The sequence below is a fragment of the Tursiops truncatus genome, chromosome 15 (genome assembly GCF_011762595.2).
Source record: "Tursiops truncatus isolate mTurTru1 chromosome 15, mTurTru1.mat.Y, whole genome shotgun sequence".
Taxonomy (NCBI): domain Eukaryota; kingdom Metazoa; phylum Chordata; class Mammalia; order Artiodactyla; family Delphinidae; genus Tursiops; species Tursiops truncatus.
Window position 1 is genome coordinate 70770544 of NC_047048.1, and position 23933 is coordinate 70794476.

The 23933-nt window shown below is 46.1% G+C and overlaps 1 protein-coding gene across 7 annotated transcripts in view; it reads left to right on the forward strand.

Annotated features, from left to right (window-relative positions):
- The window catches only part of PKIG (cAMP-dependent protein kinase inhibitor gamma), a 103570-nt gene that overhangs the window by 60405 nt on the left and 19232 nt on the right, over positions 1-23933 (forward strand). For 4 of the 7 annotated variants that reach the window (XM_019943855.3, XM_019943849.2, XM_019943857.2 and 1 more), the window contains one exon: positions 13068-13137. The gene's annotated coding sequence lies outside the window, so the exon portion shown is untranslated. Of the gene's footprint in view, positions 1-3638; positions 3814-7145; positions 7294-13067; positions 13138-23933 lie in introns of those variants that run through there. The other 3 variants (XR_012326359.1, XM_033840797.1, XM_073793025.1) reach the window with 2 other exon arrangements.

Here is a 23933-nt window from a genome sequence, read left to right on the forward strand (position 1 = left end):
AGTTACTCAGGTGATCTGTGTCTGGAATTTCCTCTTGTGTCAAGTGGAAAAATTAAATATACCTACCTCATAGGATCCTTGTCGAGATTAAATGAGGTAATTTATATAGAGCAGTTAGAACATTATCTGGCATGTGATAAACATTCAGTACAAGTTTTTGTTACTTTTGGATTTCCTTATTTTAATAAATGTCTCATAATATGTACAGAATGCTCATAAATTAGACACGGAGCTTTTGCTTAAGAAGCTCAAATTCTAGCAGCAGAATAAGATCCGTCCAGAAATAAATATGCCTCAAAGGAGAAAAGGTAAGTTTCTTAAGAGAAACAGATAAAGTACTAAGGAAATTCAGAGGGAGAGAGCCCCTCCGGACTGGGAATGAGGGGGTGGGAGTTAAAGGCAGCTTTGGGGCAAAGGGGCGGTGTGAGCCCTTCAGACCAGCCCTGCACGCTGAAGCTGCCAGAGTTTCCTTTATCCTCAAATGGAGCCAATCTTGCTGGCTGTGAAGATCTGCCAAGTTTCCTGCAGGGAAACATTTAAAAGGCAGTAGAGTAAGGGACTTAAAGGGACAGGCCTGGCCCCAGGCAGCCTGGCTTGGAGCACAGACTCCGTCACTTACTCCAGGGACCCTCTGAGAAGGCCAGTCAGCCTCTACACGCATCGTTTTTCACAACTGTAGGATGAGACCGTGAGTAACACTTCCTGTAGCTGCTTCGGGTAAGGATGCCATCCAGTGGGGTTTACAGCACAGAGCGTGGCCCCAGTCCATAGTGTATCATCTGCCGTGGTCAGTAGTGGAGAAAGTGAGTGTGCTGGTGTTGTCACAGTTCTCTCTTCATGGCTTCTGTCACAGATGGACAGTTCTTCAGTCTGCAGGGCAAGTGTTACAAAATACATGTTGTCGAGGAAAACGCTATCTTTGTTTTTATGAATGGGCTCCTTACTAGTATTTTTGTTCAAGTAACAAAACGTGCTTCAGAGCACTGAGGGTGATGTCAGTAGGCTGACCTGTCAGGACACGGGCTTCATTTCCTCACGCCCACTCATACTTCTGGAATAAAGGCCCAGCCAAGCAGTGCCCCACCTCCAGGCCCCCAATGCTGAGTGTCACTGCGAGCACACAAGAACACGCCTGACAGCGCTCCGAGGCTTTGTTCCCTACTCATCCTGACGTTCTGGAGAAACACGGGGCCCTTCTCTGGCTTCCCGACATTCTTGACCTTATTCATTGTCACGTCATCCTCCGGGCAGAGGGTGGTGACAATGAGTCAGAATTAGAAAATAATGTCTTTTCTCTAGGATGTGCCAGCTGATTTTACAAGTATTTTTGAACTTGTAGTCTGTGCCAGGCACTTAAGCCACACAAGAACCTTGAAGAGTGAATGCGGTTGTTACTCTCATTTTACATTGGGAAACCAAGGCACAAAGAAGTTAACTTGCCCAAGGTCCCACACAGGTAGAAGGTCCAGGGACAGGTCTCTTCAGGCTGCTGACTGCTGCTCTCCATGGGTGACCAGACTGGTGTTGTTTTTATTCCACTACAGTCTCAGACCAACTTGTGGGAAAGCCTTCAGCGTGGCACACTCCCTCCTAATATATAGCCTATTTGCTTGGACCTTTTCTGATTAACATCCAAGTTTTCTGAGAACTAATTAAAATTCTTGTTAAGTTACAAACTACCACAACCTCCTCCCACCTATAAATAGCTTCTTTCCCAATAGAGCTGTAGTCCCAAGTAGCTTTAAAGCAAATCAGATCTGCACCATTGGGGGGAGGGGCGATTGACACCCAGACTTGTTTCAGGCCACACAGTATTTTGGTAGAAAAGCAGGTAAGCACCCCTCTTACCTAGTAGCCAGAAGTGTTCCCTATTAGCTAACAGATTGACTACCTTTCCCCATCTCAGGCCTGGTTGAACCCAGGAAAACTCTCCTTCCCCACTGGTTTTAAGAAGTTTAGCCCGTTTTTCAAAGTGGAGATGATCCCGTGTAGCACTAAGGGCCAGGCTCGGTGGATTAACCGTTTTGGAAAGTAGCACTGGCAGTTGTGGGCACGTTGGCCTCAGCAGGAGTTAAAAGACTCAGTTTCCAAGTCTGGCCTTTTCGTCTTGAGCTGTGTGACCTCGGGCATGTCACTTATCTTCTCTCTGCATGTCACTTATCTTCTCTCTGTTTCGTTTTCCTATTCAGGAAAAGGAGATTAATAATGCAGTTCCCTGGGGACCTGATTCTCCTCAAATGAGAATCAAAGGAGATTAGGTACAACAGTAAGAGCCGCCATCTATCATCACTCAGGTGCCAAATACTTTCAGTTCCCTTACATGTGTTATTTCATTCTCACTGTCCTAAAATGGAGGCCCTAGTGTCGCATTAAAAAAGAAAGAAAAAGTTCAGAGGAGTTAAGTCACATAGGATTCAGATCCCTGGCTCCCAAATTGATGCTCATAATCACTAGACATATCCCATTGCTTCCCACTATACACCAAAGCAGAGAGGCTTTGTCTTTCCTATCGAGTACTCCACAAATGCAAGAGATTAATTATTATCTCTAGTAACCACTGCTGTTCCATGTTAGTCCCTTAGGACAGTTAAATTCTCTTGCTGCTTTATCTTACCTAGTAGTTTATGCTGCCTCTTTCCATGTCCCCAGGACTTGTTCAGTGAATTCTTGGGGTTTTTCTCCCAGAGAAACAGTTCAGCTCTACCAGAAAGGGGGTTGAAGGAGGCTGAGCGGAGCCAGGCATCTTGAGCAGAGGCCTTGGACCCCTCCAGGGTTCCTCCCTCCCTCAAGCGTGTGGTCAGCCAGCTTGTAGTAAACTTCCTTATGTTGCATTTGTTGACAAGCTCGTCTGTCACTGAATTTTAGAAGTGGCCAGCTTATCGTAAACTTCCTTATGTTGCATTTGTTGATAAGCTTCTCCGTCACTGAATTTTAGAAGTGGAAGACACCAAAGCCCTCATTTCATTGATGGGGAAGCTGAGGTCCAGAGAGAGAGAGATGACTTGCTTGAGGTCAATCATTCAGTTAAGAGTGTGACCAGGACTGGAACCCAGTTCCCCAGGCAACAGACTAGTGCTCTCTGAGCCTTTGGAGTGGGCACGTGGCATCTCCCCCAGTGAAGGACAGACTCATGCACTCTGTCCAGCATGCACCTAGGAAACTTTAGGGAGAAATTCGACAACTTGGAAAATTGAGAAGGAAGAAGGAGATGGGGGGAGGGACGGAGTTGGGGTGCAGCTCCCCACCCTAACTAGTGGCTCATACACCAAAGAAGTGAATTAGACCACGGCACGGCAAACTAGGTAAGCCCACGGTCAGCAGTGACTAAGAGGCAAAGGGATTTATGCCGGGAGCCCTGGCCCAGGGAGTGGATAGGAAGCCTTTTGTCACTGAGGCTGCAGTGTTGAAAATGGAAGGAAGGATGTTAGGCAAATGTGCGGCCCGGGATGCAGTTACAGCCCCCGCAGCTCATTGTCCAAAGGAAATGGATCTCTCCTGTGGACGGAGAGGTGGAAACTGAGCAAGGGAGCTGAGTGGTTGACATCATCAGGCTGAGCATTGGGTTACAACAAATGGGGACTTACTTGGCCCGAGACGTGGGAAACACCCACTAAAACCTTGAAGTGCATTTCATTTAGGAGACGCGGAGAGAGGGAGAGAGAGAGAGGGCACGAGAGATCCTGCCTGCACCCCTGGCCCGCTCTGCTAATCTTGCTTACCCTCGGAAGGGAGGCGTTCTGAATGCTGGCTTCTTAAATTCGACCTTCCCTTCTGACTGAGGACCACTGGACTTGGAAGGAACTCTCTGCTCTTGTAAGTAGAACTTCCTTCTCTGTCGCCACCCCCAGGGAGAAGCAGGCTTGGAGGTAGGGCTCTCTGGAGAGCTTGCTTTCTAGCCTGTTGGTCACAAAGTGTCTATTTTTTTATATTATGATTTATTGCTTTGAAATTAATGGCTTTGTCTGAAACTGCCTAGGGCTAGAGTCTGAGCCTCAAGACTCGCAGATGGGCTCCAGTCAAATGCTGTTTCACTTTGTTACCCAAAGAACTTTGACAGAGTACCTAGAACTTCGAAAGCAGCTCCTTGCCCCAAATATAAGTGAGGAAATAAATCCTCCCTTAGAAATTGGTGTTTGGAAAATCTTTATTAATTTGTTTTTCTGATTACCAAGGTGGTACCAAAAAATCTTAAACATTGTAGAGAGAAATATCTCTGCAAATGAAAATTCCCTATAATCTTCCCCTCTTCAATGTAACATCGGCATTTTAAATTTAAGATACAGATACAATTAGATTTCATGAAGTTACCTCAGCACTTGTGCCCTGATGCCTCAGTGGCTGCATAGGAAACTCCAAGATCGAGATCTTTAACTTTGGCTTTGTGATCTTTTTATTGCTTCCTTTAAAAAATGTGTTGTTTATTCCTAGAAAATAAACAGAACGTGTAAGTCTTTGGGCGTTTTATTTGTTGGCTTCTGTGTTCAGGATTTGAAACCGAGGGAGCCACTCTGTGCAGAGAGGAAGGGAGGGGGCGGTACCAGTGGGTGCCGGGCTGAGGGTTCTCAGGTGGCTTGAGATACAAGGCTTGCAGGTGCTGTGTGTGCTCCATCTAGCCTCCTAGCAGGTAAAAATAGTTGAAAAAAATCACAGTTAAAGAAGACAGCCTTCAGCTTTAAAAAAACAAGAGCCACCACATAATAGAAGGGCCACCCAAGGAAACCGTGGAAGCCTGGGCAAGTGTTTCACTCTCCGGGCCTCAGTTTCCTCATTTGTACCTAAATGAGGGGTGAAACTAGATGAGCGCTTTACAGTTGACCCTTGAGCAACATGGCTTTAACCTGCGAGGGTCTACTGTTCTGTGGATGTTTTCCAATAAATACATGCTACGGAACTACATGATCTGCAGTCGGTTAAATCCATGGATAAACCCATGGATGCGGACCCATGATCTAGGTGGCCGACCGTAAAGGTTATACTCGGATTTTCGACTGCACGGTGGATTGGTGCCCCTCACCCCTGTGTTGTTCAAGGGTCAGCTCTGTTCCCAAGTTCAGTTTGAAGTGAACCACTGAAATCTCCTTCCCCTTTGAGGAGACCCCTTAGGGCTTGAGGAGCAAAATGCCCTTAGTTTTCAGGATCCTGGAATGGGTGAATACTGGTGCCTCTAGGAGAATTAAAAGACGTCATAAAACAGGCAATATTAAGTTACTTCTGAGTTGAAAGTGTTGTCAGGTTTTGTGTTTCTGAAGGAGAAAATCTCAGTGTGGTGTGCACGCACACCGGGGAGGGAGGAGAAAAAAGAATGAACTGTGCTGAGCACCTGCTAAGGGCCAGGCCCCGTGTTACGCTCATCCTTTCACGTAACACCAGGTGGTCAGTATCATCATTCCCTAACTCCACCCACAGGGTAAATCTCCACTATACGTTCCCATATTATTGGGAACTCCTTCCTAGTGTTCACCTGAGCTGTGAGAGCACCGAATCCTAACCACTAGACCACCAGGGAGTGTCATACCTGCGCTGTGCTTACGTGGTTATTGGCGTGACATCAGTTCACTGCTTCCACTAGACCACATGCACCGTCTCCTCTGTCACTGTACCTCCTTGCCTGGTAGAGAACTTGGCGCATAGGTACAGAGAAGACACATCCATTTTAACTTAAAGCCCACTGTCCTTCTCCCTAACTTGGCAAAAGAGAGGCAGAAAAGGAGGGGAAATCTCCTTTTTTGCCTCCCTCCCTCCTCCATCTCACCGAGACACAGCCTGCACTGCTGCAGGGAAAGGGTACCAGAGCCAAAGTACAAAGAAGAGCAAAAGAAGTTGTCAAATCTTGGCCTCTGAGTTTCCAAGTGTCCAGATCTTGGCAACTTAAGGGATTTTTTTTCTCTTTAAGGCCATCAGAGACCCTAGCCCTCAGGAAGATGCAGTATTTAAAACGATATGTTTGGATTAAGATCGCGGTTAACTGGAGGGTTCGTGCAGCCCCTCAGCATATCTGAGAGCTGAAGCATAACTTCTCCAGCAGCTAAGCCCTTTGAAAGTGGACTGTTGCTGCTAGGGCAGCGCCCCTGGGCGTGGGCAGCAGGAGGGCCCGGGCCTCTGTCCCGGCCTCACCCAGGATCTGGAGCCCCAGAATCTCAAAACTTTGGCTGATTAAAAAAGTCGTCCCTCTTCCTAAGGTGGTGGTGAGGAGGTGATATTCTGGAAGGAAGGTACCTGGTTTGGGTTTTTATTTATGTTTAAATTCGAATGCTTATCCAGTCTGTCGCGCTCTCTAGTTTCCTGCCTGGTCTTTGGCCCCTGTGGGCACTTGCATTTGTGGCCCCTGGGCTGGTTGGTGTCCCCAGTCCCTGTCACTCTAGACAGTCTAGGGTTCGAGGAGAAGTTGAGCCATCTCAGACAGATGACCCCCCTCACACAGCGTGCTCCTCTTCTGAAAAGTGGGAGGTCACAATTATACCTACCTCAGACAGGCGCCCTGAGGACAAGGCAGGATAAAGCTCGTACTGCACTTGGTTGGTCCAAAAATACATGCTCAGGATTAGCTGCGTTACGGTTTCCAGAAAGAGAAAGTCAGCTGACGTCACAGGCACCTGCCCCCTCAGTCGCAGGATGGCATTTGCGTGAGGAGCCTGAAGCTATCTCTGAACTCCTCAGTTTCGACCCCCCCCCATCCCCTACTGGGCCCTGGAGCTGCCATGCTGGCTCTTTAATCCAAACCTCAGCAGTGTTTCCTGTCACCCACTTAAGTGATGAGGCCAAAAGCTGAAGTGGGCGCTGTTCTCTTGGGACCCAAGGTCCCTGGCCCAGCCGCTGAAGGAAAAAGGTGGTGGCAGGTGTTACTTTCTGAGTGTGACAAGCGGCTGAGCTCACCCAGTTCACTCTGCTGAGTGCTTTCACGAGGGGCCAGAAGTGATTCCTAAGTGGAGACAGACGTGGAAAATCTAAGGTTCTTGAAAACAAGTCATTAATCACGACCCAAGGCTGAGCTCACTACCTCCTGGAAATCTTTCAGAAATGCCTCATGAAAACTTTGAAAACTGCCCCTTCAAAGAGTGGTTTCTTTGGAAGTTGCAGTCAGCTGCCGTGCTGAGCCATTCCGAATCACAGATGAAGACACATCCGCTCTGACCGGAGGAGGCCAGCATTTCCTAACTTGAAAAGAAGTCTCTAATCTTCCAAGAAATTGCTGGTCTTCAACTTGGCTTTTCCGAACCTGAATAATGGACCTTCAAGGCACTAAAGAAATGAAGTATTTGGTTGCTAATGCGTTCTTATGTCCCAGGGAGCTAGGTCAGTAATTACGTTTAGTACTTTATGGCTGTAGTTTCTGACGTTCAGTAAACCTGCTGAGGGCTGATGGGTACCGGAGACGAGGCTAGAGGAACAGGCTGATTAAGAGACAGCCTCTGGCCTGGTGCAGTTCTCAGGGCATCGCGAGGACCGGTGGGTGAGTGAATAATTACAGTGGATCAGCAGCACGTGGACGGAGGTCGTGGTCTTGAGCTGGGTTGATTACCCCCACGCTCCCCTCCATTTCCTGACGCCCAGAGCTTTGCCAGCACTCGTGTTAGGGGGAAATGAGAGCCGCTCCTGCCGAAGCATTCACCCCCAGCACCTTCCTATCCCCCTCGGCTTCAGAGGAAAGAAGGGAGTTCATCACAAAATGCAGCAGCCCCACCTTAGAGGACCCGGAATCTGCTATCCCATGTTCAGTAAGGAATTCTAGGGATGCGTGATTCTGTCGTCTAAAATCACCACTAAGTTTTCTGTTGGTTTGTTTTTATAACATTTATATTGTGGTTTTTTTTTTCAGTTTACAAAATTGGAACATGTTCATGGAAGGAAAAGCGAGGTAGTACAGAAAAACATACTTAAATCATCACCCAGTGATTTCACTTCTCTGATTTTCAAATAAGGCATGGCGAGGTCAAAGGGCATGACCGTTTTTAGATCTCTGATACACGTTGCCGGTTTGCCACTGGAAAGTGTCAGCCTATATAAGCTTCCATCAGCAGTCCATGCTTATGCCCGCATCCCCTCACCCGCACACTGGCTGCATCTGGAGTTTAGCTTGTTTTAATTTCTCCCTAGGCAGAGTCCCTGTTTGCGTATCTCAGAGGTGCTCGTGTTCTGTGTTGCGGTCCCCGCGGGGGAAGAAACCACTATCTGCGCTTGGTTAGGGGCCCTGGCTTTCCTTTGTACTTTCCTGTACGTATGTGTGAATTCACCCATTGTAAAGAGCCCTTTGTGTTTTCGGTATTATGCGAGGTGCTATGGGCAATACCAAGGTAAGTAAGACTTATAAGTAGCTCACAGCCTAATAGGAAAAAAGGACTTGGTGACTCTTAACACGTGTGATTATGTGCCCCAAGAGAGGGACAGTGCTGTGGAAGGCCTGAGAGAGTAGCTATTAAGCTGGGACTTCGGTTCACTTCAGTAAATCTTTCATGTATTCAGCCCGTGTTTATTGAGCACCTCATATCTGCTAGGCACTGGGCAAGGTGGTAGGTGGACAGCGCTACATAGAACAGGCATGGTCCTTCCTCACGTGAAGCTTACATGGACTGATGGTGGTGTTATGAAATAAACAGCATGAGTGATGGATGCGGAGGAGAGTGTAGTTGGGGCAGGTTTGCCTGAAGAGCTGGTGTTCAAACCAAGATAAGGAGTCAGTTATGCCTAGGAGTTGGGGCAGAGGGTGCTGGGGGTGGGAAGGAATACTCCAGGTAGGGAGAGGTACACAGGTGAAAGGCGCAAGGCGGGAAAGCCTGTGGAATGTTGGGGAAAGTGAAAGGAGGTAGTGTGGCTAAAGCCTAGAGGGGAAAGGAAGAGAGAAGAGGGTGAAGGTTGGGATCAGGGGGAAGTTAGGAAAATGATGGAGGGGGCTGGTGATGCAGGGGATTTTCCTTCCCTTATTCAGCAGCTGTATACCAGTATATGAGCAAAATTTCTCTCTGAGTTGGCATAGAATAGTCCTCCTAGTCTGTAATTTTTTCATAAGGGGCAGGAAAAATCTCTTACTCCCAAGGGCCAATGTCTATTCATTGGCTTGCCTATAGTTCCCCTTTCTGATTTCAAATGTGAGCTCCCCGCTGGACTTGGGTTTGGAGACCTGAGTTTGTACTGCTGCTCTGTTACCAACTTGCTGTGTGACCTTAAAGGATCCTTAACTTCTCTGGGCCTCATTTTCATCTGTCAATGGGAATGATGCTGATCTGATCCCAGGGTCATTGTGAAGATCGAATAAGTATCTTAAACTGCTTTGTAAAATATGAAGTGCTGTAGACATATGAGCTATCATTATTATTTCAATGAAAGATTTCTTATCAGTGAAATAAGAGTTGAAAGTGAAGCATGCCACCAGGAAAGGACAGAGTGTACCTCCCAGGCAACCCCGAAATGGCAGATTCAGCATAGGTGGCTCTCCTTCAAGAGCTTGTTGTGAATGCTGTTCCTCTTTTCTCTTTCATTTCATCCACTGGGATAAACCACTTCCTTCCTTTCTCCTTCCAACAGAATGGGTTACAAAACAATCCATTTCACGTCTCTGGATTCCAGGACCCATTTGATATAGAAGCCAGAGCATCTGCTTGGAGGCCGAGAGCCTTGTGAGCAGAGATGCTGCGGTTTACTGGGCTTTGGTTCCCGGCAAACATAGATGCCCGGGTGTATATTTAATTGGGTTTGGGGAGAAAGGCAATTACGGGCACAGAGCCACGAAAAACAGTCAACAGTGCAGAAGCGGCCCACACACCACCTAAGCAGGGCAGTTTCAAGCCAAAGCTTTAGGCTTGCTTTTGGATTTTTAAAGGGGAGCATTTTTATTTAAGTAAAAAAAAAAAAAAAAAAAAAAAATTCCCTTAAAAAGTGACATAAATGCTTAGGACATAAAGTGCACTCTTTTTTCCCTTTCATGAAGCTTTTTAAAAAAATGTGTCTTCCAGCTATTAAAATGATAGGTTGGAAGACCTGTTCTATTTGACCAAAAGAGAAAGTGACAGTAAGTGCAGTTAACTGTCCCATGTAGATAAATGGGTAGTGTGTGACTCAGTTTACCAGCATGCTTTCTCTGCTCTCATTAGTTTGTTGTTGTTTTTGTTTTCTTCATTAGTTTTCCCTAAAGTGATGCATATGCTTGTTGTAGCTAGACAATTTGAAGATGTATAAAGAAAAAGTTTGTAATCTCTCCCCTCTCCCTGCTCCCCATTTCCATCCTTCTGAGATAACCACTGTAATCAGTTTGGTGTATATCTTTCCATACCTTTCTCCAGGCTCCTACGTGAATGGATGCTTTGTGTATGTATGTGGTTTTTATGTTTTGTCACAAGTGGAATTGTACTTTATTATTTTGCAGTTTATTTTTCCCACTAAATAATACATCATGGGTAGGTACAAATTTGATTCACTCTTAAATAACTTCAGGGCTGTAGATCCAGAGGTACCACAGTATATTCAACCATTTCTCCTTTGGCAGATACTCGAGTTATTACCATTTTTTTTACGAAAACTATTGTTGTGTTAAATATCTATATGTACGTATCTTTCTTCACTGGTCCTTTTGTTTTTATAGATTATATTTTCAAAAATAGTATTGCTGGGTTAAAGGGTATACGTACTTGACATTTTAATAGATAAAACTGTCCTACTTTACAAAGAGTTCTTATAATTTACATTCTCCCCAGCAATATGTGAGTACTTCCATTTCCCTAAGTCTTTACCAGTATTAGATATTCTCTCTTCTTTCCTCCATCTCTCCTTCCTTCCATCTCTATTGTTTTATTTCTGACCAAGCTGATGGGAAAATGGTGTTTTATTTTTGTATATTCTTTACTGCTAGTGAAACTCAACATTGTTTCATGTTAATTGACCATTTCATTTTCCTCTTCTATGAATTTCCTTTGCACATTTTTCTTATGAATTATTTGCCTTTTTCTCAACAAGTAGTAGGAGCTCTTTATGTGTTTATGTATTAAGGATTCCATATGTGTTACAAATATTTTTCCTAATCTATTATATGTTTATTAATTTGTTTCTGTATTTTTCTTCATAGTGTCTGGATTTCTTGCCTTGTTTAGGAATAACTTCCCCACCTCAAAGTTACATAAATATTTTCCTAAATGTTTTTCTAATACTTTTATGGTTTTAATTAATTTAATCCTGAATGTTTAATCCCTTTGGAATTTATGTTTATACATAGCAAGAGGTAGTGATCAAGCCTTTTTCTAGATGGCCAGCACCATTTATTAAATTAGCCATCTTTTCTATTTTGTGTTGAAACCCATCTTTGTCATAAATAATTTCCTTTATTGTATCTGTTTCTGAACTTGCTATTCTAATCCACAGCTTATTTGTCTATTCTTATGTTAATACTGTATCTTTTTATTATAATGTCTTTATAGTAAGCTTTTCTTGTAAGACAGATCCCCTATTTATTTTTTATAATTATCTTTACTATTTCTTGGCTAATTTTCTTGAGTACTTATTATTCCATATGAACTCTAAAGTAATTTTTTTTATTCACCCATCCAAAAAAACCTATTGGTAATTCTTATTGGAATTTAATTAGAATTATGTAGTCACTTGAGAAGGATGGCATTTTTGGATAATTAGGCTTTTCTACCCAGGAGCATGCTAACTGGTTTGCAACTTATGCATTCTGTTTCTATATTTTGTTGCTTTTACCTTTAGAATTTCTATATGCATCATGGATGTATTATCTAAAATTAAACAGTATTTCTGTGTTTGCCCTGAATAATCAAAAACCTTACAACATTTAACTCTGATTTCTCTTCCATCTTCAATGTTATTATTGTCAAACATGTAATATTGTCAATATTATCAAATACGTTTTTACCTCCTCATTTAGCTCTGTTTCACTCAATCAGTACTTCTTTAAATTTACCAATATACTTACTAATTTTGCTCACTGTTGATTCTAAAATCTCACTTATTTTCTGTGTTCAATTTCTCTTCTGTTGGAGAATGTTTTTGGAGTTTGTCAATGGTAAACTTGCTCAGTCAGTTTCTGTCTGAAAACGTCTTTTGCCCCCACTCTTTTTTTTTTTTTTTTTTTAGTTAATTTATTTATTTTATTTATTTTTGGCCGCGTTGGGTCTTCCTTGCTGCGCGCTGGCTTTCTCTAGTTGCAAGTGAGCAGGAGCTACTCTTCGTTGCGGTGCGCGGACTTCTCACTGCAGTGGCTTCTCTTGTTGCGGAGCACGGGCTCTAGGCATGCGGGCTTCAGTAGTTGTGGCTCGCGGGCTCTAGAACGCAGGCTCAGTACTTGTGGCGCATGGGCTTAGTTGCTCCATGGCATGTGGGATCTTCCCGGACCAGGGCTCAAACCTGTGTCCCCTGCACTGGCAGGATGATTCTTGACCACTGCACCACTAGGAAAGCCCTGCCCCTACTCTTGATATTTTAGAATTTTAGATAGCATGTATAATGATTATATGGAAGTGATGTATGCCTCTGTAAAAGTTTTCAACTAAAACAGAAGTAGTTTATGTAAAAAGTGAGTGTCTTTCATTCCTTTTTCTGAGTCCCAAAGAGAGCCGCTGTTCATAGTTTGCTGTTTGCCTTTTTCTATGTAGATTCAAAAATTTTGTATATACACAAACGCTGTACATTTTTCTAAGCATAAACAATCATGGTCATTTTTTTTAAAAAAGCAATAATATATACAATTTTACACTACTTTTTAACAACAGAGCATGTACATTTTCCCGTGTCAGTATGACAAAATCTCCCTCATTCTTTTTAACGGCTATGTAGTTTCTCATCATATTGATACACCATAATTTAACTCTTTTCCTATTAACAGACATTTAAGTTGTTTCCTCTCTTATTTTTTTTTTACTTTTACACAGTATGTTTTACTGAACATTCTTTTACTTATGTGAGCATATTTATAGTATAAATTCCTAGATATCTGACTGATCCAAAGGATATGTGCAGTTAATATGTTAATAGATGTTGTTAACTTGTATTCCTAAAAGACTGTTTCAGTTTACAACCCTAGAGTATGTATGGCTCTAATTTTTGTTTTTCTTCTGGTTCCTTAGAATTTCCATATTGATTAGTCAACAGTGGAAAATCTGAAGAGATGCGAGCTGGAAAAAGAAACTAAACCAGGTGGGTAGTCACATTGTTCATACCACTACTGTAGCATCACAAATGTTTACCTAAATACCTTTATTTCCATTTGAAGAGGGAAAAGAAATAGATTCCAAATGAAATTGGAGAGGAATGTGGGCCCCATGAAGAAGAGGCAGGATGGCCCTTTTCAGAAGTTATATAACATCACTCTGCAATTTCAGTCATGATTCCATTTACATAGTTTCTCTATAGCAAAAGAAAGACAATTTACTTCTGGTGGCTTAAAAGAGAATGGGTTTCTTCAGCCATCTACTTAAGCAGATGGAATCATTCACAGGAGTTATTAGCAAACCTAGTCATGATGCCAACTTTCCTGTCCACCAATGGTTTGTTATAAAGGTATTTTCATAAAGACTAGGGCGCATTTGGGGAATTTTAATACTGTGATACAGGAGCAAAAGCAGGCAAAACCCAGCGCATAGAAACAAGTACAGCCCAGTGATCTGATGAGGAGAGATGGTGCAGGTCCGTTCCAGTTGTAAGAAAAATGCAGTTCATACAACATAGAATGGCCTGCCTGGAAGTGTGGCCACCTTGGGTTAGTGTTCATATTTTTATGGTATCCAAACATTTTCTAACAGCTTCTGACCCGTGGTCCACCCACCTCCCTTGCCCCCAGCTCGCCTACCCCTTTCCAGCTCCATCCTCTTGCATTAGGGCAGAATCTCCAGCCTTTAGTACTCTGTCCAAGTCCTAGTAGTCCTGGGAATTTGGAGGGTTTCCAGCTCCTTTGAATCCCCTCTCATGGCCTGGCCTGCCTCTAGCACCTCTCCTAAGATTCCTCTTCTCTGTTGGCAGAGCAAGAATCTTATCTGGAAGGCAGTTGCCCTGGGTCTGGAACTCCCCAGCTGCTTATCGGCAAGGCTTTTGGGCCTTGCCCTACAGTAGCTTCCTGAGCCACCAGGTTTGTGTCCTGTTCTGACTCAGTGCTGCTGGGAATCCCCTGGATGCATATATTTGCAGTGACTAGGATGCGGCAGTCAGCTCCCAGGACTGTTTATCTGGCCAAGATCAGAGGACCTTCTATTCCAATTGCTGTGGGAGCATTCGGTCCCAGCCACTGAACCTTGAAGCTTAGAGCCTGGGTTTTTAAACAGGCTTCTGGGGTTCAAGATTTCCCTGTAAACATGGGTACAGTTTTGTATGCATACACACACACGTACTTTTCTAGGCAAAACGTCTGTAGCTTTCCTCAGATTCTCAAGTGTGTCTGTGACCTCTGAATTGGAAGAATCATTGGTCTCGAGAGAGCCTCAAGTGGTGTGGGGCACTGCGTCCCCTTGGGCAGCAGCCTCCCACATGCCAGGATATCTTGGGCGACCTCACCAAGCCTCTAGGTTTTTCTGTTTAGGGTTGAACTGGGACAAATGAGCTAATATCACTGAAGCTCAGAGCCATCTGATGGGATGTCCCAAAGTCCAGTCATGGAATTGTACCCCCAGCCCCTGTTTCATCTCACTGAGCACACTGTGTGGGTTTTCTGGTTTCTGAGTCTGCAGCTCGGAAGGGCTGCTCCGGCAGCTACACTGACGGCAGTGGGAATAGTGTTGATAGCTAAATTTCAGTCTGGCTTACCACTGCCGAGAACAGCGTCAGATGCTTTGTCCGCCTTATCTTATTGGATCCTTACAACTTTCCACGGAGGTTGGAACTGTTATTTTACATATGGAGGAACTGAGGCACAGAGAGACTTTGTAACTCACCAGAGACCACACAGCCAATAAGTCAGTAAGTAATACGTGACCCAAGCACATGAGCTTAACCACCAAGCTTTATGGTGAAAGTAAAGGGCATTTTTAGAAAAATAAAGCAGAAAAAATATGGGGCTGTTTAGTGTAGGGCAAACTGTCCTGCATCTTATAATAATACTAAGAACATTGCCGTGTTACACCAGATATGAAAAACTATGCACACAGCACTGATCTTAAATCATTAAGAAAAGGTTAGTGGGTAATACACTAATGCCTTAGTGCAATACCTGAGAAGAATTTCTCTCCTTTGTAATTCAGATAAGCTTCATTGAAATATAATTCACATACCACACAATTCACCCATTTAAAGTCTACAGTTCATTGGCCTTCGGTATATTCACAGAGTTGTGAATCTGTCACCATAATCAGTTTTAGAACATTTTCATTCCCCCCAAAAGAAATCCCACACCCTTAACTCATCACCCTCCCAAGCCCCCAACCCTCCCCAGTCCTAGGCAACCACTTAAAGGAGTAACAGTGTGGGAATCTTGGTGATCTGGTGTGAGTCATTCCCTGAGGAATAATTAGACAAATGAAATTTGACTCTAATGTATTTTATAAATGGCTTTATTAGCTAAGAAGCTACAAGCATGTCTTTGATATGCCCAAATTTAGGGTTGACATAGGCAAGAGACAAGTTTGTTTCTGAGTAATTTCCACTTGTCAACGTCACCTGTCAAACGCGCTCTTCTCAGCGAGTGGCTGTAAAACAATGATGGGTTCGTGGGGCCGCATTTCTCCATTGGTGGCAGAACCAGTGGTGGTTCAGCATAGGATCTTTTTTCTGCCATTGGAATCCCTGGCTTGCTTCTGTGTCTGCCTGGCTCTAGTTGTCAAAGTGAAGGGCACTCATGTAGTTGCCCGTCACTCTGAAATTCAGGACAGGATCCCATCAGACACTCAGAGGATGTACAACCACCTGCTCTCTTGAACTCTTGTCACTTTAGCAGATCCACTGTGTATCTCTCCTGACTCATTCATTCAGTCGTTCTTTTTGAAAACATTTATTAGGCGCTCTGCACCTGGCACTGTGGTGGGTGCTCAGGCAGTCATTCTGAAAGCTCCTTCTCCTTATTAGTACAGTGCGTGGCCTTATTAGGCCCAGGTGGGCAGAGCCATTTGCACTGAGACAAGCCAGAGGGACAGGGAGTTTGGTAACAGAACAGTTCTCTGATGGGGATGAGACATATGCAGTATCACCCACATCGAGACAGAGCCGTCCCCAGAATGCACCCATCCTGAAGAATGTGCGAGGAGTCGGGGATGAGGAAACCCAGGTTCAAGGCCTGATTTGGTCACTGACTGCTTAGAGGACCTGGGGTGATCCCCGCAACTTCTCTGAGCCACGGGCTGTCCATTATGAGGGTTAAATAATGCAGTGCCTCCCAAAGTACCTTCAGTACCAGTACTGGGAAGAGTCTGTACTTAGTAAGTGTTGAATGAATGACTGAAGGAGTGAAGGAACATTCTGTGATTCTCAGAGCTGGAGCAGAACCCTAGCAGGTCAGGCGACCAGGTGGAGACAGGTATAAATGAAGACCAAGGAGAACCTCCCTTTCTTCTCCCAGTCAGACCCTCCTGCCACTTTCGCCCCTTTAAGCTCGCCTTGTCCTCGGCTCCCACATCCTCTGCTTTCCTGAGCCAAAGAGAGGCTCCACCTTTGAGGCCTCGGGCCTAGGAGCCAGCCAGGCCTGGGTGTGAATCGGGGGCTCCGGTACATCTTCGCTGTGTGTAAAAGGGATCTAATTGTGCAGGGCTACAGGGAAGCGAAAATAGGATGATATGGAAAGCATTTCTTACCATATCTGATGCATAGCATATACACCCATAATTGGTAGCCGTTTTTATTTTATTCTTATCATTGTTGTTTGTTTGGTCAGGAGCCAGCGCTCGTATGGTGGTTTTCATCACTGGCTTGAGAGTGCAAATGTTCTTCAGTTCTTATTTTGTTTGTTCGTTAACGCATTCATGTGGATATATTTATTGTGCATCTTCCACGCATCATGAACTGTGCTGTTTGCTGGGGATACAGTGACAAGAGAGTCAGGGTGCCTATCCTTCTAGAACCAGTTGAGAGGGCAGGTATGGGACAAGTGTATCAGCACCTGTATGGTGGCAAAGCAGGGAGCCCTTATCTTTTCTGCTGGGTCAGGGAAGAGGACACTGGGCCTGGGGGCTGGCTGTCACTTGAAGACCCAGTGCCTGGAGGTAGGGGGCAGAGGGCTGGAATACTAAACCGAGGGGCTGGGGTCCAGTGCAGACTGTGGTTACGTGGGCCGAAGGCACAGGGGAATCTGTACTCTGCTCCAGTCGGATGGTTCCCGGCTTGCAGACATGTTGTTCTTCCCGGTTCCAAGGGAGGCTTACTTCATTAGTAATCTTCTGTGTTGTGTTGTGTGGATTGTGGGCTCTGCTTCTGTCCGGCGGCAGGAGGAATGGCAGGCGAACTTTGTTTCTCCTTTGGTTTAAGACGGGAGGGCCCCAACTAGAGATGCCCTTACTACCCCCAGGCCTAACTCCCCCTGCACTAGAGGGAGGCTCTGAGAACTGGCGTGGAAGGAAAGCGTTACAGCATTCATTTGGAAATGCCACAGAAAGGGTAAAGTCAAATCAGAGCAAAACTCCGAGTCAACTCTTGTCCTCCAGGACCCTGGAAGGTCCCGGCCACCGTCAGCCTTCTCTGTCCCCACTTGCTGCACCCCAGCCCTGTGGCCTCCTTGCCCTCTTTCTGGACACCAGGCAGGCCCCGCCTCTTGCATGCTGTCCCCTCTGCCTGGCCCACTTTCCCAGGTATCTGCCTGCTCTCCCCACTTCAGGTCCCTGCACCCGTGTCCCTCTTGTTCCTTAGTATGGGTCGCTCCAATAGAATTCTAGCTTCATGAGGGCAGAGGGTCTGTTTTATTCGTTGCTGAATCCCCGGTGCCCAGTGAGCAATAAATATGAAGGAGGGGAGGGAGTCATTTCCTTAAAGTTAGTGCCTGGACTCCTGAGCCCCGCTCTGCCTTGTACATCTTATTGTTACAGCCCTTAATAACCAAGCTTTTTAAAGATCCTTAAAGTTTTAAAAGATTCATATACCGCAGTGGTCCCTAAACTCTTTGTGCTCTTGTTACATGTGTGGGCCATGACAATCTTCCATCGGTAACAGAGGCTGACAAGCGCAGTGCTATTGGCTAGTAAGCACACACCACATTCCCCGCCTGGCATTTATTAGGATCCCTGAGGGAGGCAAGGGGTATAGTTTGAAGCTGTTCCCCAGTGATTCCAGAATTCTGATATGTGCGCCCCTGCCCCCAATGCTTGATTAAGAATTATGCGTGTTTGGGTCGACCTCCCTAACTAGACCTTGAATGTCCCTCAAGGGCCCCTGCTGTCTCACTGTTTTTGTATCTGTAGCATCTAGTCCCAAGCCTGGTACACACTGAGTGATCAGTAAAAGTTCATGCATGAATGGATGAATGAATTGATATTATAGAGATAATATCTTGCTTCTTTTCATTCTCCCCAGCAGCTTTGGGGCACGCTTTCCATAGACGTCTAGAGGAACTGTAGAGGGACCCCGAGCTGGAAGTAACATTAGAGATCACTCTGTTTACCCACTGCCACATAACACATCACCCCCAATACTTAGTGGTTTAAAACGACAGCAGTGATGTATTATTTTTCGTGCTTTTTCCTGTGGGTAGTGGCATGTGCTGGAACAGCTAGGGACCAGCGCAGCTAGGGGCTGCCTGCTGCATCTCTCTCCATGCCGTCTCAGGACCTTTCCATGTGGTCACTTCATGGGGCTGGCTTGGGCTTTCTCAAAGAATGGCAGCCTCAGGTATCCTACATGCAGCTCCAAAGACAAGTGTCCCGAGGGAGAGCCAGGTAGAAGCTGTGACACCTTTTCTAACTCCATCTTGGAAGTCATGTCTGTTGCAGTCTGTTAGTTAGAAGCAAGTCGCTATGGCCAGCTCATTCAAGAGGATACAAATTACACTTCACCTCTTGATAGGAGGAATGTCAAAGACTTTGCAGATATGTTTCAAAAACATCACAGAGATGCCCAGCTTACCTCTTCCTTCTACACTTGAGACCCCCGAGGTCTGAGGGGGAAGGACCTTGCCCAGAGCCACCTGGCCTGGCATCGGCAGAGCTGGAGCTCAGTCCAGACCCTGGACCTTTGGCCAGCCTGCCTGGAAGTGATCTCACTTTCCCTTCTCCAGCCCTCCTTCCACATTATGACAGGGACTGCCGTTCTCTGGGAGCGTTGCATTTTAGCTGAGCCCTCACCAAGTTTAGGTAATGTGTGAACAACAGAAGACCTGGGTAGGCTCAGTAAGCCTGGTCCTCAAGCAGCAATTCTGTTGGAGTATTCTGCCTCTTTCCAGACACCTCCATAGAAGCACAGACTTTCACGGATTGATACAGTTTGTATCGCTGTCCCAAATGCCCAGCCCCCAGCCCTACGTGAAGTGCTAACACTGCCCAGCCACAGGGGGAGATAACAGGGTTATAAAATGCATACCCCCAAATACTTGTTTTTTTCAAAGTTAAATAAGAAAAATTAGAATTTGGTGGCAGACAGAGAATCAACCCAACATCACTGAAGAGATTCTTAAGATTTTAAAATAATAGCTGGAAATTCTAAACAGGATTTTGCTTAAGCTTGGGTAAAATGCATCTGGGTATATGCCTTAGCCAGCATTGTAGAATATTTTCTTAGGACTTTATTGCTTTCTTGTCCTTCCTTCAGAAATGCCTTATTATGAGGTTGGGGATAGAGGAGAAAAAAGGGGAGAAAAGGGAGTGGACAGTTTTGTTTTTTTGTTTTTTTAATACATTTATTTATTTTATTTATTTATTTTTGGCTGAGTTGGGTCTTCGTTGCTGTGCGCCAGCTTTCTCTAGTTGTGGCGAGCGGGGGCTACTCTTCGTTGTGGTGCACGGACTTCTCATTGCGGTGGCTTCTCTTGTTGCGGAGCACGGGCTCTAGGCGCACGGGCTTCAGTAGTTGCGGCTCGTGGGCTGTAGAGCGCATGCTCAGTAGTTGTGGTGCACGGGCTTAGTTGCTCCACGGCATGTGGGATCTTCCTGGACCAGGGCTCGAACCCATGTCCCCAGCATTGGCAGGTGGATTCTTAACCCCTGTGCCACCAGGGAAGCCCGAGTGGACAGTTTTTAACAAACCCTTTCTGCCTGCTAGGCATGATGGTAATTCATTTCTACACTTCCTGGCCTAATAGTACAGGCTCACTCCTGCCCCATACTCAGTGGATAATATGACATTGGGTAAGTACTTAGCCTCTCTATACCTCAGCTTCCTCCTCTGTAGGACAGAAATGATTAATGCTTTCTACCTCAGGGAATTGCTGTAAAATTAAATGAGATAAAGCCTGAAAGATGCTTAGCAGTGGGACTTCCCTGGTGGCACAGTGGTTAAGAATCCACCTACCGATGCAGGGGACACGGGTTTGGTCCCTGGTCTGGGAAGATCCCACATGGTGCGGAGCAGTTAAACCCACGAGCCACAACTACTGACCCCACATGCTGCAACTACTGAAGCCCGCACAGCCTAGAGCCTATGCTCCGCAACAAGAGGAGCCACTGCAATGAGAAGCCCGAACACCGCAACGAAGAGTAGGCCCCGCTCACCGCAACTAGACAAAGCCCTCGCGCAGCAACGAAGACCCAACGCAGCCAAAAAAATCATAAAAAAAAAAGAGGTGCTTAGTGTGGCATGCAGTCAGGACGCTGTAAATGCTGGCTCTGATTGTTCCCCCAAACCACCTTTCCAGGCGGTTGTCACACCCCCATTTTATAGACGAGGACTCTGTGGCTAGTGAGGTGCCCAGCTGTAGGGACAGAAGCTGAGCGACCCCAAGCCCTTGCTGTGTCACCGCACCACGCAAGACTCCAGTTGCTCAGTCAATATGCAGTAGCGGTGGGCACAGGGGCTCTGGAGGCTTCGCTACCTGTAGGGCCCCCGTGCCAGTGTCCCAGAGCAGGGCCATTTGAAAAGGCAGGGCCAGGAATCCACTTAAGAGGCTCTATAAAGAGCAGAGTGACAGAGAATGTTCCAGGCAGAATAAACAGTCTCATGAAGGCCCTGAGGTCAGGAAGAGCTGGGTTGAGGAATTAAAGACCAAAATGGGCCAAGAAGAAAATGGAAATGAGACAAAAGGTCGCAGAAGGAGGCAGGGCCAGATCAGTGCAGGATGTCAGGGGCTGGTGTAGAGTTTGGATTTTGCCAGATGTGGAGTGGAAAAGCATCAAAGGTTGAATGAAGCAGGGGAACCACATGACCCAGTGTCTGATGTGCAAACATCACCCTGGCCCTTGTGGAGAACACAGACTTGGGTCGAGGGCAAGAGGGGAGCAGGGAGGTGGTGAGGAGACACTACCAGGGGTGCAGCTGAGAAACGATGGCGACCAGGTGGTGCACGTGGAGGGGAGAGGGGCCAAGTTCAGGCTCTCTTCTGCAAGTAGAAACGACAGGACCCGGTGAGGGACTGGACATGAGTGATGGCCCCAGGTTTCCAGCTTGAGCAGCCGGTACAGCGGGTGCCGGCCCTGAGCTCAGGGAGGCTGGGGGGAGCGGGCTTGTGACTGAACGTGTGAGGTTGGAAACGCGGGGGAGATGTCCAGGGAAAGGCGAAGAAGGCAGTTAGGCTGCACATCTAGAGCTCTTAAGAGAGGCTTGGGGCGCTGTGGGAACCATCAACACAGACTATTAAGGCAAAGGGTGAGAACCCCCCAGGGGGCAGATAGAGAAGAGGACGCAGGCCTGGTCCCGGTGGGGGGGTGAGGGAGGGGTCACCAGGGCCCCTGACAGAGGAGGCGCCGCGTGCAGGAGGTTAGGAAGTGGCCCGACAGGCTGGAGAGGTGCAGCGGGGGTGGGGCCTGCGGGCCCTGGAGGAGAGTGCTCTGAGAAGATCTGAGAAGAAGGGCATCCATGGGGACCCTGCCCTTTCCTCCCACCTGGCGGCCTCCCAAAGCAGGACTCCCCACCGTCTGCCCCCGGGGCTGCGTGTCTCTGGCCCCGTGGGTGCAGAGGCCAAGGCCCTGCCCAACTGCCTCCAAAGGAGGCCTCACTGGGGTCTCCTCTCTCGGGCATCAGGTCCTGCCCTGGCAGGAGACAGGTTCCTCTCTGGCGACTTTGCTCTGGGGGTGTCCCTAAGGGACTAGATAGAGCTTGGGCCGGTCCCCAGCAGGCCGCATGTAGCCGGGACCAGCTGTCCTGCCCCTTCCCAGCTTCTGGGATGTGCTCAGTCCGGGGCCCTCACTTCTTTACCCGCCTCAGTGCCTCTGTGGGTCTGGCTGCCCATCACAGAGAAAAGCCTCTTCCCTCTGAGTTTGAGGAGGCCCTGGTATTTCCATCAGGTTTCCACGGCCCTTTCTTCCCTCGGAGAAGCCTTAGAAAGCATATTGCCCACCCCTCAGGAGGCCTGTCCCAGGGCACCAAGCCCCACTCTGTGCTCTGTGTCCATTGCAAAATGGTCTGCTTTCTGATTTGTATGGTGTCTGCAAATACTTAATTTTTTAAAAAGGAAAAAAAACCAAACAGGAAATGACCTTTCTGGTATATTTGGAAAACAATTTGGTGCTGTCATGGAATCTGCCTGGGTGATGAGGACTAAGCTGCAGGCTTGGAACAGACCATGTAGCTCTTGGCAGAGGTTGGGACCTCTTCAGTTTACAGAGCTGGGGGGAGAATAAAAACAGAAGGGAGAAGACCGAGTCCCATGGGGAAACCCGACAGCGCCCAGGGCAAGCACCTGCGAGAGCGCAGCCTCTGATCCTGGGCCACTGAGGGTCTGGGAAGCTGAACATAAGGGCTCTTCTTTTAACTCCCAGGCATTCAGGGTCAAATACCTCACCCTGGGAAGGCCCCCAAACCTCCCGAAGATGAGGAAGAGTAACAGAATATCACTCTTGAGCATCGCATAGGGCTCAAACTGAGATAGGAGGTGTTAGGTCACTTAGACCCACATTGGCTGTTGACTCTGCCTGGATCACCCTCTATCCAGCTTTTCTGTAGATCTCAGCCCTAGGTCACATCCTTAAGGAGGCCTTCCCTGACCATACAGCCTTAATTGAATCGTGCACACACAGAGAAACCTGTTCTCTTCTTCCACAGCACTCACCACAATCCACGATGATAGATTCCTTTACCTGTTCAATTGCCTCTCTCTCTCTCTTTTTTTTTTAATTGAAGTATAGTTGAATTACAGTATTGCAGGTGTACAGCAAAGTGATTGTCATATATATATATATATATATATATATATATATATATATATATGTTCTTTTTCAGATTCTTTTCCATTATAGTATTTTACAGGATACTGAATATAGTTCCCTGTGCTATACAGTAGGTCCTAGTTGTTTATCTATTTTATGTATAGTAGTGTGTACCTATTAATCCCAAATTCCAAATTTATTCCTCCCCGCCTTTTCCCTTTGGAAACCATAAGTTTGTTTTCTGTGTCTGTGCGTCTATTTCTGTTTCGTAAATAAGTTCATTTGTATCATTATTTTAGATTCCACATATAAGTGATATCATATGGTATTTTTCTCTGTCAGACTTACTTCTCTTAGTATGATAATCTCTGGGTTCATCCATGTTGCTGCCAATGGCATTATTTCATTCTTTTTTATGGCTGAGTAGTATTCCATTGTATATATGTACCACATCTTCTTTATCCATTCATCTGTCAGTGGACATTTAGGTTGTTTCCATGTCTTGGCTATTGTGAATAGTGCTGCTATGAACATAAGGGTACATATATCTTTTTGAATTATAGTTTTATCTGGATATATGCCCAGGAGTGGGATTGCTGGATCATATGGTAGTTCTGTTTTTAGTTTTCTGAGGAACCTCCATACTGTTTTCCACAGTGGCTGCACCAACTTACATTCCTAGCAACAGTGTAGGAGGGTTCCCTTTTCTCCACACCCTCTCCAGCATTTATTATTTGTGGGGTTTTGATGATGGCCATGCTGACTGGTGTGAGGTGATACCTCATTGTAGTTTTG